This window comes from Ascaphus truei, chromosome 2 (genome assembly GCF_040206685.1).
Source record: "Ascaphus truei isolate aAscTru1 chromosome 2, aAscTru1.hap1, whole genome shotgun sequence".
NCBI lineage: Eukaryota > Metazoa > Chordata > Amphibia > Anura > Ascaphidae > Ascaphus > Ascaphus truei.
The window spans coordinates 482534555-482549161 of NC_134484.1; the positions used below are offsets into that span (position 1 = coordinate 482534555).

General features: G+C 44.1%; 1 pseudogene; it reads right to left on the reverse strand.

Annotated features, from left to right (window-relative positions):
- Window positions 1-858: 858 nt before the first annotated feature.
- Window positions 859-8594, reverse strand: LOC142488310 (uncharacterized; annotated as a pseudogene).
- Window positions 8595-14607: the final 6013 nt, after the last annotated feature.

Consider the following 14607-nt stretch of genomic DNA (forward strand, 5'->3'; position numbering starts at 1 on the left):
CGGGGAGGGGGGGAGTGGAGCACCGGCACCGGGGGGACCTGACACGGGGAGAGGAGGAGGTGCGCACATGGCATCCCGGGGGAGGAGAGCGCCTGGGCACGTGGCGCGTGCTTGAGAGCTGTGGGGGGTGTCCCGGGCGCTCGTCCCCCGATGACTGTAGCGGCGCGGGGGGGGGGGGGAAACCCGGGAAACAGGGGACACGGGACCGGCGGGTAAGAAACCGGGAGATGAGCAGTGTGTGGGTGTGTGTGTGTGTGTGTGTGTCGTCACTCCGCCTCAGGCCAATGAGAGGTGGGGGGGGCGGCGGCCCAAGGGACAATCAGATTTCCCCTAGGACACAGGCCATGCAGACAAACATACAGTCATTCAGAATATATAGTAGATAAGCGTATGTCACAGTTATAGACCAGATTAACATGTGAGAGCCTTAGTTTTGAAAGAACTTAAACTGGTGGTGGATGAGAGTCTCCGGTAGGTTGTTCCAGTTTTGGGGTGCATGGTAAGAGAATGTATAATTACACCCTCGACCCCCTTCTCCTGTACACATTAATAGGGCATAGAGAGGCGTGGTTTAATGGGCATGGGGAAGGAGGGGTCAAGAGGCACGTGTGGGTGAGAGCCAAGAGAAGTACAGGGGAGGAGAGAAAGGGGTTGAGTCATGGTGGAAGGGAAGGGGTAAGAGGCATGGCAGAGGGGAAGTTTTTTTTAATATGGAGGGGTGAGATTACCAGCAGGATTCCTTATAGCTGCAGCATGTGAAAGTCAAGGAGCTCCCAGACTCGATCCCACTCCACTGTCTCTACCAGACCACACTCAGTCCTCTCTCTGACACAGTCCCCATCCCCATGCCTCTCTGCCAGATGCACCCCCACTCTGCAGCTGCTGATAGGAATGCCATGGTAAGAAGTAAGGCAAGTATTGCGTTACCCTCCATTTTTATTACTGCAGTATTACTATGCTACTGGTATATTGCCCAACCCTACTTTGAACAATCACATATTTTATCTCATGTATGAATCCTCATGTGTGTAATGAGGCTGATCCTCTGCGAAAAGCTTTCCCCACACTATGTACATGGAAATGGTTTCTCCCGTGTATGAATCCTGTGGTGGGTGAGGAGGTGGCTCATTTGAGAAAAGCTGTTCCCCACACTCTGCACATGTGAATCATTTCTCTCCTGTATGAGTCCTCTGGTGTATGAGGAGACGGCTCTTTTTACGGAATTGTTTCCCCCACACTGTACATATGAATGGTTTCTCCCCTGTATGAAACCGCTCATGGATGAGGAGCTGTGTCTTCCAAGAAAAACTTTTACTACACTCTGAACATGCGAATGGTTTCTCTCCAGTATGAGTCATCTGGTGACTGAGAAGGTCGCGCTTAATACTGAATTGTTTCCCACACTCTGTACATGTGAATGGTTTTTGTCCTGTATGAGTCATCTGGTGTTTGCAGAGGCTTTCCTTATGTCTGAATTGTTTCCCACACTCTATACATGTGAAGGGTTTCTCCCCTGTATGAATCCGCTCATGGATGAGGAGCTCCGTCTTCCGAGAAAAGCTTTTACTACACACTGCACATGTGAATGGTTTCTCCCCTGTATGAGTCATCTGGTGTCTGAGGAGGTTGCTCTTAGTATTGAATTGTTTCCCACACACTGAACATGGGAATGGTTTCTCCCCTGTATGAAGCCGCTCATGTTTGAGGAGGGTCCTCTTGGTACTTAACTGTTTCCCACACACTGTACAAGTAAAATGAGTCACTGATGTCTGAATCATCTGGTGTGGAAGAAGTTTCCCCTGCACTGAGAAACCGCTCCCACCATCTGTACATGTAAAGGTTTGCTCCCTAGTGGGGACACAAAGGTGTGTGAGCCGGTCCCTGTCCAGTGAGAAGATTTTGCCACACTGACAACAGAGAAAACAGAGAAAAGGCTGAGCACCACAGCTTGTTCTTAAATCTCTCCCATACCTTTTGCTGGACCCATATTTAGAGCCCGTCTCTGCTGTGTGCTGTACAATGACTGTAAATTCACCATCAAGTTAAAAGGGGCCTGTAAAAGTGTATATACCAAAAAGATTTTGGAAAATGTATCCATTTCCACAGGAAGAGGTCAAATTTTGGGAAGCCAGCCCCAAGGTGGATGCTGCTATATCTAGAATAGCAAGGAAGACCACAATTCCAATAGAAGAGTCTGCAACCTTAAAAAACACCATGGATAGGAAAATGGATTACGTATTAAAAAAGGCATATGTCACAGTGGGGACAGCCTGTAAGCCAGCCATAGCAACTACATCTACGGCAAGGGCAATGCGTGTCTGGATTGCCAACATAGAGGAGGCACTAGACAAAGATGTAAAAAGAAGTTCTATCCAAAAGGCACTGTCTGAAGTAAAGTGGGCGACAGACTACATAGCGGAGGCTTCTTTGGATGCGGTCAGATTAGCATCTAGATCTATGGCCTTAGCAGTGTCAGCAAGAAGGGTGTTATGGCTAAGACAATGAATGGCAGACGCAGCATCAAAGAATAGCCTATGCGGATTACCTTTTGAAGGAGAATTCCTTTTTGGCAACAAGTTGGATGCTATAATAACGAAAGCATCAGGAGGTAAGAGCAGCTTTTTGCCACAGGAAAAACAGGAACAGAAGATTCCGTTTTCAGCAATCTGATAGAAATCAGTACAAAGAGGCAAAAGCATATAGACCTGGCAGATAGTCTTCAAGGCAAACAACATGGAGAGGCGGCCAGTACCGGCTTTTTCGAGGTGCCAGAGGAAGAGGATCATTTGCCAAGAACAAATTCGCATGAAGGTCAAAGGGCCCAGCAGTTGCCAGTGGGAGGAAGACTGACGCAGTTTTCTGCAAGATGGGCCCAAACAATACAGGACAAATGGGTATTGGAAACCATTCGTCAGGGATACAGCATAGAGTTCAAAGAAATGCCAAGAAGAAATATGTGCCTAACAACAAGGGTACAGACCAAAGCAAAAAGAAGGCAAATGAATTCAGTTTAAAAAAAGTTACTATAAGCAGAAGTAATAACGAAGGTACCTCAGGAAGACAAAGGAGGTGGAATTTATTCCAGAATATTCCTAGTACAAAAGTCTTCAGGAGATACAGAGCAATCCTAGACCTGAGAAAGGTAAATACATTCTTGAAAATAAGAAAATTCAAGATGGTGTCTTTGAACCTGATCATTCAGGAGGTACAACCAGGAGACTGGATGGTATCGATAGATTTAAGGGACACTTATCTACACGTGGCCATATCAAAGAGACACCAAAGATTCCTAAGGTTCACAGTGAACCAACATCATTATCAGTACACAGCCAGGCCATTCGGTCTGGCGACCTCTCCAAGGACATTTACAAAAGTTCAAGCCCCACTAGTGGCAGAAATGTGAAAAAGAGGGGTAGAAATATACCCATACCTGGACGACATCTTGGTAAAATCAAAAAGTCAGAAGAAATTAGAACAAGACCAGAAGATGGTCATAACCTTCTTGGAACAACACGGTTGGTTAATAAACAGAGACAAGAGTCACCTAACACCCACTCAACTGCTAAAGTTTTTGGGAGTGGCATTCAACAGGGCAAAAGGGCTGACGTCGCCAGACACATGAAGGCAAGACATAGCATTGCAAGAGAGGAAGCTCAGGAAAGCAGGAAAACAAGGAAAAGAATCCCAAGGGGATGCACTCACGTATAAGGAACTCAAAAATAAATAAATTTTAATGATATCAAAGCAAATTACTATTTAAAACCTAACCAACAAGGCGCATGTTTGTCACAGCTATTTACAGGGCACTGACTATCAACCTATTTCTGGATATGAGCACTATTGCAAGTGATCCAGACAAAAGGCTGAGTAGTGATAATCTGGTGATAACGATAGGTATCGCCCAGGTGAAAAATCACAGTCCCATCCACAAGTCTTAACACTCAGACCAAAGAGATAAAGGGGTAGGTGCACAGAGTCAAGGTTGGTGCTGGTGTTCCACTTATCTTTCAATGAAACATGGATTGATACACTTAGCCTTGACAGCTGTGTTACTTAGTAGATCTGCTGACATTGATAGCTATGGAAAAGCTATTAACTCTTGCCTATTTCTTTCAGGCATCAGGTTCTGCTGTATGCAGGTACACAATGAGTTAAAGCAAAAGCCCCCACCCCCTTTCCGTTTCCTAGAGACTGGTGTCACTGACCATGAGGCCACAAAAACGAAAGCAGAGGGAATAGAGACCCCTCATACCCCAGAGAACAAATTAGCTGGCAGTTCAGCCGGGTACCTGATACATGCAGTAATTGCCACAGGGATCCTCCAAGCTGCAGTGAAGGTATTTGTGCTCTCCCTAGCTAGTGGGATCCGCATTTGGCCCACATCTTAGTTAACTGGGTAAGGAAAGTGCTCCACGCTGTGTGAGCAAACAGACCGTGCTACTAATTAGTCGGTCGCGCCAATGACGTCACCCAGGACGTCTCAACCGGCACGTGTTTCGTTCCTGCCAATGGAACTTCTTCGGGGGTGGGCAGGTCAAGTCTCCCTTGTTATAGCAACCTGATAGCGTCGTTGTGGCTCAGTGTTAGATGATGCATAGGGAGGGGAGGAGTGAGGAGGGCTCACAGAGAGATTTGATTAAAACGGGTTCTATTAACCCTTACATTGGTTTTAAAAGGTATGTGTAGTGACCAGCTATATTGCTCATGAGAGGATATTATTTATAATTTATTTATAAAATATTTTACCAGGAAGTAATACATTGAGAGTTACCTCTCGTTTTCAAGTATGTCCTGGGCACAGAGTAAAACAAATAATACATGGTTACAAGTACAGTTACATAAATGAACAAGGTATACATTATATACAAGACAATGCGTGCACAGTTAAAGAAAATATATATTATGAGCGTATGAAACAGTTACAGACCAGATTAAAGTGTGAGACAGCCTTAGATTTGAAAGAACTTAAGCTGGTGGTGGATATGAGAGTCTCTGGTAGGTTGTTCCAGTTTTGGGGTGCACGGAAGGAGAAGGAGGAGCGGCCGGATACTTTGTTGAGCCTTGGGACCATGAATAGTCTTTTGGAGTCTGATCTCAGGTGATAGGTGCTGCATGTGGTAGGGGTGAGGAGCTTGTTCAGGTAGCTGGGTAGCTTGCCCAGAAAGTATTTGAGGGTGAGACAGGAAAGGTGAACTTTGCGCCTAGACTCTAGTGATGACCAATCTAGTTCTTTGAGCATTTCGCAGTGATGTGTGTTGTAGTTGCATTGGAGAACAAAACGACAAATTGAATTGTAGAGGGTGTCAAGTTTGCTAAGGTAAGTTTGAGGAGCCGAGCCATATACTATGTCTCCATAGTCAATAATTGACATTAGCATCTGCTGTGCAATACGCTTTCTGACCAGGAGACTTAGGGAGGATTTGTTCCTGTAAAGTACCCCTAGTTTGGCATAGGTCTTGGTTGTCAGGGTATCAATGTGCATCCAGAGTGTTAAGTGGGAGTCAAACCATAAGCCCAGGTATTTAAAACTAGTGACAGGTGTTAGGGTGGTGTTAGCGTTGGTTCTAATCAGGAGCTCAGTCACTGGAAGCTTTACAAATTTAGTCTTGGTCCCAAATACCATTGTTACAGTCTTGTCAGTGTTTAAAAACAGTTTGTTTTGGGAAATCCAGTTTTCGAGTCTCAAAAAGTCAGACTGAAGTATGTGTTGAAGGTCAGAAAGGCTATGGCTGTGTGCATATAGGATTGTGTCATCTGCATACATGTGTATTGAGGCTTCCTTACAAGCTGTGGGAAGATCATTAATGAACACTGAGAAGAGTAGGGGCCCCAGAACAGAGCCTTGCGGGACACCACAGGTGATATCCAGGGGGTTGGAGTCAGAGCCTGAGATGGACACATGTTGGTATCTTCCTGATAGGTAGGACTGAAACCAGTTTAGAGCATGTTTCCCTATTCCAGAGCTCTGGAGTTTGTTAAGCAGGATAACATGATCAACTGTGTCAAAAGCCTTTGCAAAATCTAGGAATACTGCACCTGGATAGGAGCAGGCATACTGCCTTGTCACACAATAAAGTGCTAGAAACTGGTGTTGTGTTGTATATTCCTAATGCATGCAGACAGCCTCCCTTGTGTGTAAACATGAGGGGGCTGAGTGTTAAAATCAGGTGACTGGTAAAAACTGGGTAATGGATAGTATATTGGAGGTGTAATAGAGCTGGGTTCACAAGAAGGGGGTATAGACAAAACCCTCATTGAGACCCCCTGGGGACAAAGTCCCCAGGGTGTAAATCCATTGAGACTCCCTTCTCAGTAGGGCTATGTCCAAATCACCCTTGCGTATACCCAGTTTCACAGATTCAATTCCCTGGAAAGATAGATTGGAAACATCTCCTCCGTGAAAGGAGTTGATGTGTCTGGCCACGGGCACATCTTTTTTGGTATTGATTGTGCTCACGTGTTCCAAAATTCTCCTCCGGAGCTCACGTGTGGTCTTGCCGACATATTTTATCCCACACCTGCATGTTATGAGATAGACAACTCCCTCTGTTTTAGTTTATGAAATTACGCATATTATAGTGTTTGTCATTGCGTGATCCATTAAATTGTTTAGAGGGGTGTACATATTTACATGCTTTGCAGGCACCACATCTATAGGTACCCATTACTTTGTTGGAACCAAGCCATGTAGTGCTGTTCTGGTTCTGGTTCTGGTAATGGCTATGTACCAGGTGGTCTGCCAAATTGTGTGGGCGTTTATATGTGATTGACGCATGGGGATTTAGCACCTTGCTGAGATCTTTATCCTCCATGAGGATGTGCCAGTGTTTATTTAGTGAATCCCTGATCTCTCTCCATTGTTTATTAAAGGTTCCAATTACCCTTATGACCTGTGTACCCTCACTTTCTGTTTTTTAGGAGTATAAGAGTGTTCGTCTATCCGTGTGTTTTGCACGTTTGTATGCCTTGTTAACACATGATCGACTGTACTCCCTATTTAGAAATTTATTTTTCATTATTGCTGACTGTTTTTCAAAATCTGTAGATGTTGAGCAGTTCCGTCTAACCCGTAGGAACTGTCCCGTTAGGATCCCCTGTATAAGGGGCCTAGGGTGATGGCTTGATGCCAGCAAAAGATTGTTGGTCGCAGTAGCCTGGTGTGTACCGTGGTGTGGAGTAGGCCCAGAGTATCCTTGTATATATTGAGATCTAAGAAGGTGACACATTCCTGGCTAATGTTGTATGTTAGTCTTAGGTTATGTGTGTTTTGGTTGAGCTTGTCTACAAAGGATACAAACATTTCTCGGGTGCCACACCACACCACCAGCACATCATCAATGTAGCGAGATCATAGGTCTACAAATTTAGTGTACTCCGACATAGTGTCAGTAAAAACACCACATTCTTCCCACCAACCCAGGTACAAGTTGGCATAAGTCGGGGCACACGTTGTGCCCATCGCTGTACCCTGGAGTTGGTGGTAATACTTGTTTTTAAATAGGAAGTAGTTGTGGGTTAGTACATACTTTAGAAGTTCAATTGTAAACGCATTATGGTCAGTGTGTTCAACGCTTCTAGTTTTTAAGAAGGATTCCACTGCTCTAAGACCCACTTGGTGCTGAATACTTGTGTATAAGGACTCGACATCCACGGATACCAAGAAGGTATTTGGTGTCACCTGGACGCCGTCAATTTTCCTGACAATGTCAGTCGTGTCTTTAGTGTATGATGGTAAATTTACCACAAACGGTCTCAAAACTGCATCCAGATACATACTGGCATGTTCATTCAAAGACTCAATGCCCGATACTATTGGTCTACCTGGGGGATTTTAAGCATCCTTATGTAATTTTGGCAAAGTATAGAAAGTTGCCACTTTTGGTTTGGTTACCAGGATGTAATTGAATTCCTGTTCAGTGATAACCTTACTGGTTAATCCTGTTTTTAAGATAAACTGAAGTTCTTTCTGGAAACATGTAGTTGGATCATCCTGCAAGATTTTATAACATGTTTTGTCGTTCAGGAGTCTGGTATTTTCACGGACATACTATTCTTATACTTATAACCACAATGTTCCCTCCCTTGTCGGAGGGTTTAATGATTATTCCTTTGAGTTTAATAAGTTCTTGTAGGGCCATTTTTTCTTCCCCAGTCATATTTTCTATGCCTCCTCTAGGTGATATTTGTTCAAGATCTTTAACTACCAACTTGATGAAAACATCCACATTGGTGTTAGAGCCTATGTATGGTGTGAAGTGGCTTTTAGGTCTTAATGATGTGAATGGGCCTTTGCCTAAATCTCTGCTCCCTTCAACTTCGAGCACTATAAGGTTCCTGTAAGCTTCCAGGTCTGTTTCAGTGGCATTTTCGAGGAAGTCAGGGGGTGTAGTTAGCTGTTCCCTCCTTTTAAACATTTTATGTAAGGCTAGCTTCCTACCAAAGAGATGGATGTCCTTGACCCAGTCAAAGAGGTTAAAATTGCAGGTTGGGGTGAAGGAGAGTCCTTTCTTTAAAACTAGTTCTTGTGCAGATGTAAGTGTGATAGTTGACAAATTCACTATCTGCAGTTCATTTAGTATCTCCTCCTTCTCCATGCCCTGCTTCTCCCTCTGTAACCCCATATCTCTCTGTCTCTTAGCCTGTCCGTGTCCTCTCCTTGTCTTGCGCCTCGTCCTCTGTTGTTCCCACCCCCCTGTGTGGTTCTGGGTATGTCTAAAAAAAAGTCCCGTCCGCTAGTGGTTGAACTTGTGTCTGTTCGAAGGGTGTAGATTCCTCATTCTCGGAATTCTCCCACTCAGTGGATGTGTCATGAAAGTCCTTTGTTTTAGTGTTTTTTGGAATTTTGTATATTTTGCCTGTTCTGTAGTCGTCTGTCTCTCATGAGTTTTTTTATGTTTTCTTGCTTTAATATCTCGAGTAAAATTGTCAATGTTTTTTTTGAGTTTATTCTCAAGATCTATGTAATCCGGATTATTCTCCCAAACATTGATGTTAGTGAGTTCTACATTAAGGTCTGTAGTGGCTTGTTCCAGTCTCTTAGTCTCATAATCTACAAGTAGTACCATAAATTCCTTGGAGCAGTTAGACAGAATATTTTCCCACTTTCTTTGGAAAACTTCGTCATCAACTCTAAATGATGGAAATAGATTGATGCGTAAGCCTCTTGGTATAAATTCTTTAGTGATATAATTTCTTAGGCTCAGAGTTTCCCATAATAGACGTGTCTCTTTTTTATAAAATCTTTCCAGATTGTTAAAGAATGACTTAATGTCAGGTGGAGGAGTGGTTGCTCCTTCAACAAAGTCCTCTGAAAACAGTTTTTCTGCTTCCAGAAGACGCTCCCTAAATTCTGTCTTAGAGGTGAGAAAACCTGTCATTGCTGAATTGACGGGCTGGGGTGTAAGAAAGAACAAACAAGTTCAAACTGTGTAATAACTGGGGGGAAAGGGGAGAGAGGTGGAGTAAACCCCGCTCAGTCAATGGCATAGGAGAGTAGAGACTGGAGTGGTGCTATCAGGGACAGAGGGTGTACTGGAAAACAATCCCAAGGGGATGCACAAGAAGGGGGTATAGACAAAACCCTCATTGAGACCCCCTGGGGACAAAGTTAAGTGGAACACCAGCACCAACCTTGACTCTGTGCACCTACCCCTTTATCTCTTTGGTCTGAGTGTTAAGACTTGTGGATGGGACTGTGTTTTTTCACCTGAGCAGATACCTATCGTTATCACCAGATTATCACTACTCAGCCTTTTGTCTGGATCACTTGCAATAGTGCTCATATCCAGAAATAGGTTGATAGTCAGTGTCCCGTAAATAGCTGTGGCAAACATGCGCCTTGTTGGTTAGGTTTTAAATAGTAATTTGCTTTGATATCATTAAAATTTATTTATTTTTGAGTTCCTTATAAGTGAGTGCATCCCCTTGGGATTCTTTTCCTTGTTTTCCAGTACACCCTCTGTCCCTGATAGCACCACTCCAGTCTCTACTCTCCTATGCCATTGACTGAGCGGGGTTTACTCCACCTCACTCTCCTTTCCCCCCAGTTATTAGCTCAGGAAAGCAACCAGAACTTCAGCAGAAGAATGCATGACGCTTCTAGGGAAATTCGCTTCAACACCAAGCGTCATAAAATGGGCAGCGCTTCATATGAGACCGTTACAAATAGTTTTTTTACAACAATGGAACGGGAACCACAAGGATACAAGACAAAGAATCTTGTTACCCCCACACACAAAAAAAAGAATTAAAGTGGTGGGAAGATATCCAAAATCTGGGGAAAGGACGAACACTACCCCCAGTACAGTGGGAAAGAATCACAACAGATGCGAGCAACGCAGGTTGGGGTGCCCAAATGGGAGAAACGACGAAAGGAAGGAGCGGTGCACTGAGGTAAGTAGGTAAGACCAAACGTAGCTCTAACAAAAACGACTATTTATTGAAAAAAGGGACAAACATCAAGAAGCTAGAAACCTCTGACGCGTTTCATCCCACAAGGGACTTTGTGAAAGAGTGAGAAACACTGGTGCAAGGAACCTGGACAAACCAGGAGCAGCGCCTCCCATCAAATCTGCTGGAACTAAAAGCAGTACAAAGGGCTTTGGATGCATTCCAAGACCAAATAAGAGATGGCAATATAAAGATAAAGTCAGACAAACGGTCAGTTGTAAAGTATATAGCCAAACAAGGGGGAACCAGGAGCAGAAAGCTGATGAACCTCACAGCAGAAATCCTCTTATCAGAGATCACAGCCGTACACATCCCAGGACTGGAAAATGTCACAGCAGACTTTCTAAGTCGCAATATTATACACCCAGGAGAATGGGCATTAGACCCACAGGTGTTTCAAGAGCTTGTAGAGCGATGGGGTCAGCCAGACATTGATCTCATGGCGACACATCAGAACCGCAAGGTAAAGAACTACTGTGCAATACTGTTTCATCCCAGCGCAAAAAACACAGATGCTCTCAGCTTCAAATGGGATTTCAAGTTGGCATACCTGTTTCCCCCAATTCCCCTAATTCCGAAAACAATCAGGAAAATCAGGGAAGACCAAGCGGAAGTGATATTGGTAACACCATTTTGGCCAAGAAGGCCTTGGTTCACACACCTGGTAAATATGGCAATAGATATACCATGGCACATACCAGATCGCAAAGAACTTATGCGACAGGGGCCAATATGCCACCCGAACGCCAAAGAATGGGCCATGAAGGCATGGCGATTGAGTGGGAAACATTGAGGTTGAAAGGTTGTTCAGACAAAACAATTCAGACCCTATTACTGGCAAGAAAGGGATCCACATCAAAAGTATACCATAGAATTTGGCTTTGTTTCCAGGATTGGTGCACAAAAGAAACACAAAATTTCTTCTCACCAAGAATTGTGTCAATAGTGGAGTTCTTGAAAAAGGGATTTGAGAAAGGTCTCAGCCTCAGCTCCCTGAAAGTGCAGGTGTCTGCACTATCAGCCTTATTGGAAAGAAATCTGGCAATGGAAAGATTAATCATCCGGTTCTTGCAAGCAGTTAAAAGACTAAGGGCCTCATGCAGTAAGCGTCGATTATGTGAAATCGGCAATCTTACCGATTAGTCATGTTATTGGCGTTTTTTCCTCTCCGTATGCAGTAAGTGCCGAATACATTCAAAATCAACCCGAAAACAAATCCGCCCACTCTCACGATGATTAGCCGATCACACACAGGTGTATCGGCGTGCGTGGCGCGGTGCTGATAGGTTGCCCAATCACAAATCTTGCTGAATCAGGCGAAACAAGCATGTTTTGGATTGCGCGCCATATTTAAAGGCAACGTGTACTGCTATTCATTCTCTGTGTTGTTGGGAGTGAGAGAGAGAGAGACGCACAGAGCTGGCTGTTTGAACATTTGCATATTGACTGAGAGACTTGTTGTGTATTGGGTGAGCTTTGTCCATTGTTGTTTTGTTTACATCTTTGTTTTGTTTTATATGTGGAAGTGTTTCGTGTGATTGCCTGTACATTTGTTGTCTGTTTTTTGTGAGTGCTGGAAGTATGCCCGCAAAGCGTGGGAAGAGTGATGCTGGTGGGAGTGGGAGTGCTACTCGTGCGAGTACGCGTCGGAGTGAACGTACTGTTCAGGGGAGTGATGTTGCTGAGAGTGAGAGTGGTGTTGCAGGGAGTGGGAGTGCTGGTGCTGCGAGTGGTGTTGCTGGGAGTGGGAGTGCTGTTGCTGGGAGTGGGAGTGCTGTTGCTGGGAGTGGGAGTGCTGTTGCTGGGAGTGGGAGTGCTGTTGCTGGGAGTGGGAGTGCTGGTGCTGGGAGTGGGAGTGCTGTTGCTGGGAGTGGGAGTGCTGGTGCTGGGAGTGCTGGTGCTAGGAGTGTGAGTGCTGGTGCTAGGAGTGTGAGTGCTGGTGCTAGGAGTGGGAGTGCTGGTGCTAGGAGTGGGAGTGCTGGTGCTGGGAGTGCTGCTGGTGGCGCAGTTGCTGATGGGGTGGATGGTGGTGGCGTGCTTGCTGGTGGGCAGCTTTTGGAGGCTCTTCCATTGGAAGAAGGAGAGTCCAGTCAGCACCAGCCAAGCTCTGACCCTAAACCTGCTCGGAAGAAACGTGTGGAGAAGCCACGTAATCCTCGCTTCAATGACCAGGAAAATACAGCTCTTGTCACTGGCATTCTGGAGCACTATGACAGTATATATGGACATTTACTAGGTAAGTGTACATTTACATTTATTATTCAAATACATGTGATCCTAGGTCATCTGAGTTTTGTTCATATGCAAATATGGCTTCACAATATCTTTCTATGTTAATTAGTCTGGAAACACAGCTTTTTAGCATGCCTTACAAGGACAACTAAACACAGGCGGTCAATTTTCCATAACTGCATACAATATGAATGCAACCTTGCTTACATGTATAGGTTTAGTAGTGAATGCTCATGTGCTTCACATATTACACATAAAACAGCATGTTTGCTATCTCTTGGAACAGCTAGCAGTGTAGGAAACTGGTGCTTATATTATTATTAATTTACCTCATATATTTGATATGTTTTTCAAGGGCGGACAAGTTCAGCAAGCAGAAAAGAAATGTGGGACACAATAGTCATTGGTGTCAATGCGTGTGGGAATCATGTGAGGGACAAGCGGAATTGTCACAAGAGATTTGATGATATTAGGTCCAAATTGAAAAACAAAATACAACACCAACGCGTGCATGCTACTGGCACTGGAGGTGGGCCCACACCACAACGTCTCATATTAAGTCCATTGGAGGAGCTGCTTCGGGCAAAATTACTTCCCGTCGTCGTGGAAGGCTTACCTGGTGACCGTGATATAGGAATTTACCCCTCACAATTTCCACCAGGTGAGAAATATTACTGTACTAGGCGTGTCGTTGCTTACAGTTATTTTGCATAGTTACACTGCTTTTTATACTGTCTTCACAATATAAGCATACCTGCATCTATATATGTATATGTCTGATTCTGTATATATATATATCTCAAAATAGAGGAACAAAGTTCATCAATAGTGCTCAGAATAACTGTAGAGGAATGTTTGTAATAATGTCAATGTAGACTTTCTTGATTGAAGATATAGTGATGCAGGCGTCTGATATAACTGTGAGTAATGGGTGTATAGGTGAGCGTAGTGTATAAGACATATATATTGAAGTCCTAGGGGTGCTGTGAGTGGAGAATGATTAGCTCCAACACATTACTCCTAATGAGGACAATGTCACACACGCTTGCAACCACCTTGAAAATACACCTTCCAGCAAAGAAAAGGAAAAAAACTCACATGAGAAAAGCCTGTCTTCTTCTTGTTGGTGGCGTGCATCCGTGATGTTGATGAGTAGATGAGTATGCTGCAGGACGCAGTGTGTCAGGGCACAGCCAAAGATGATCAGGATAACAGCTTGTGGTAAAAAGTAATCTTTATTCGAACATCATGGTGCAGACAGGATAATGGAGGGTAGCTCTTACGCGTTTCACGCCTAGCTGGCGCTTCGTCAGACGAAGCGCCAGCTAGGCGTGAAACGCGTAAGAGCTACCCTCCATTACCCTGTCTGCACCATGATGTTCGAATAAAGATTACTTTTTACCACAAGCTGTTATCCTGATCATCTTTGGCTGTGCCCTGACACACTGCGTCCTGCAGCATACTCATATCTCAAAATAGACATATATGTTGTAGTCCTACTAAAAGCAGTAACTAATATAGCACGTGCCATTGCGTGCTCATTTACATGTGAATTCCCAAAATGCATTGCTGCAGTGGAAGCAATTGATGGTGGGCGAAGATGGGGAACAACAGGGTAGTACACATGTGTAACACATGTTAATGAGAAATTATTACTAGCTACAGGTACAGAACAGAAATATGTAGAATATTATTGTGTATTTATTTATTTTACTCCGACAAACATGACATTACTGCCTATTTTAAGCATGCATCAAATATATTGCATGCAACGGCCTACAAACATCACTTGCACTAACACATCTATAGTTGTTTATGAAAAGGTCCATTTTTGCTTTAAGTCATATACAGACAGCATAATGAGGCACACGTATCATATTTTATGTCATTGTTTTCATAACTTCAAAACTGCACACGACTATTTAG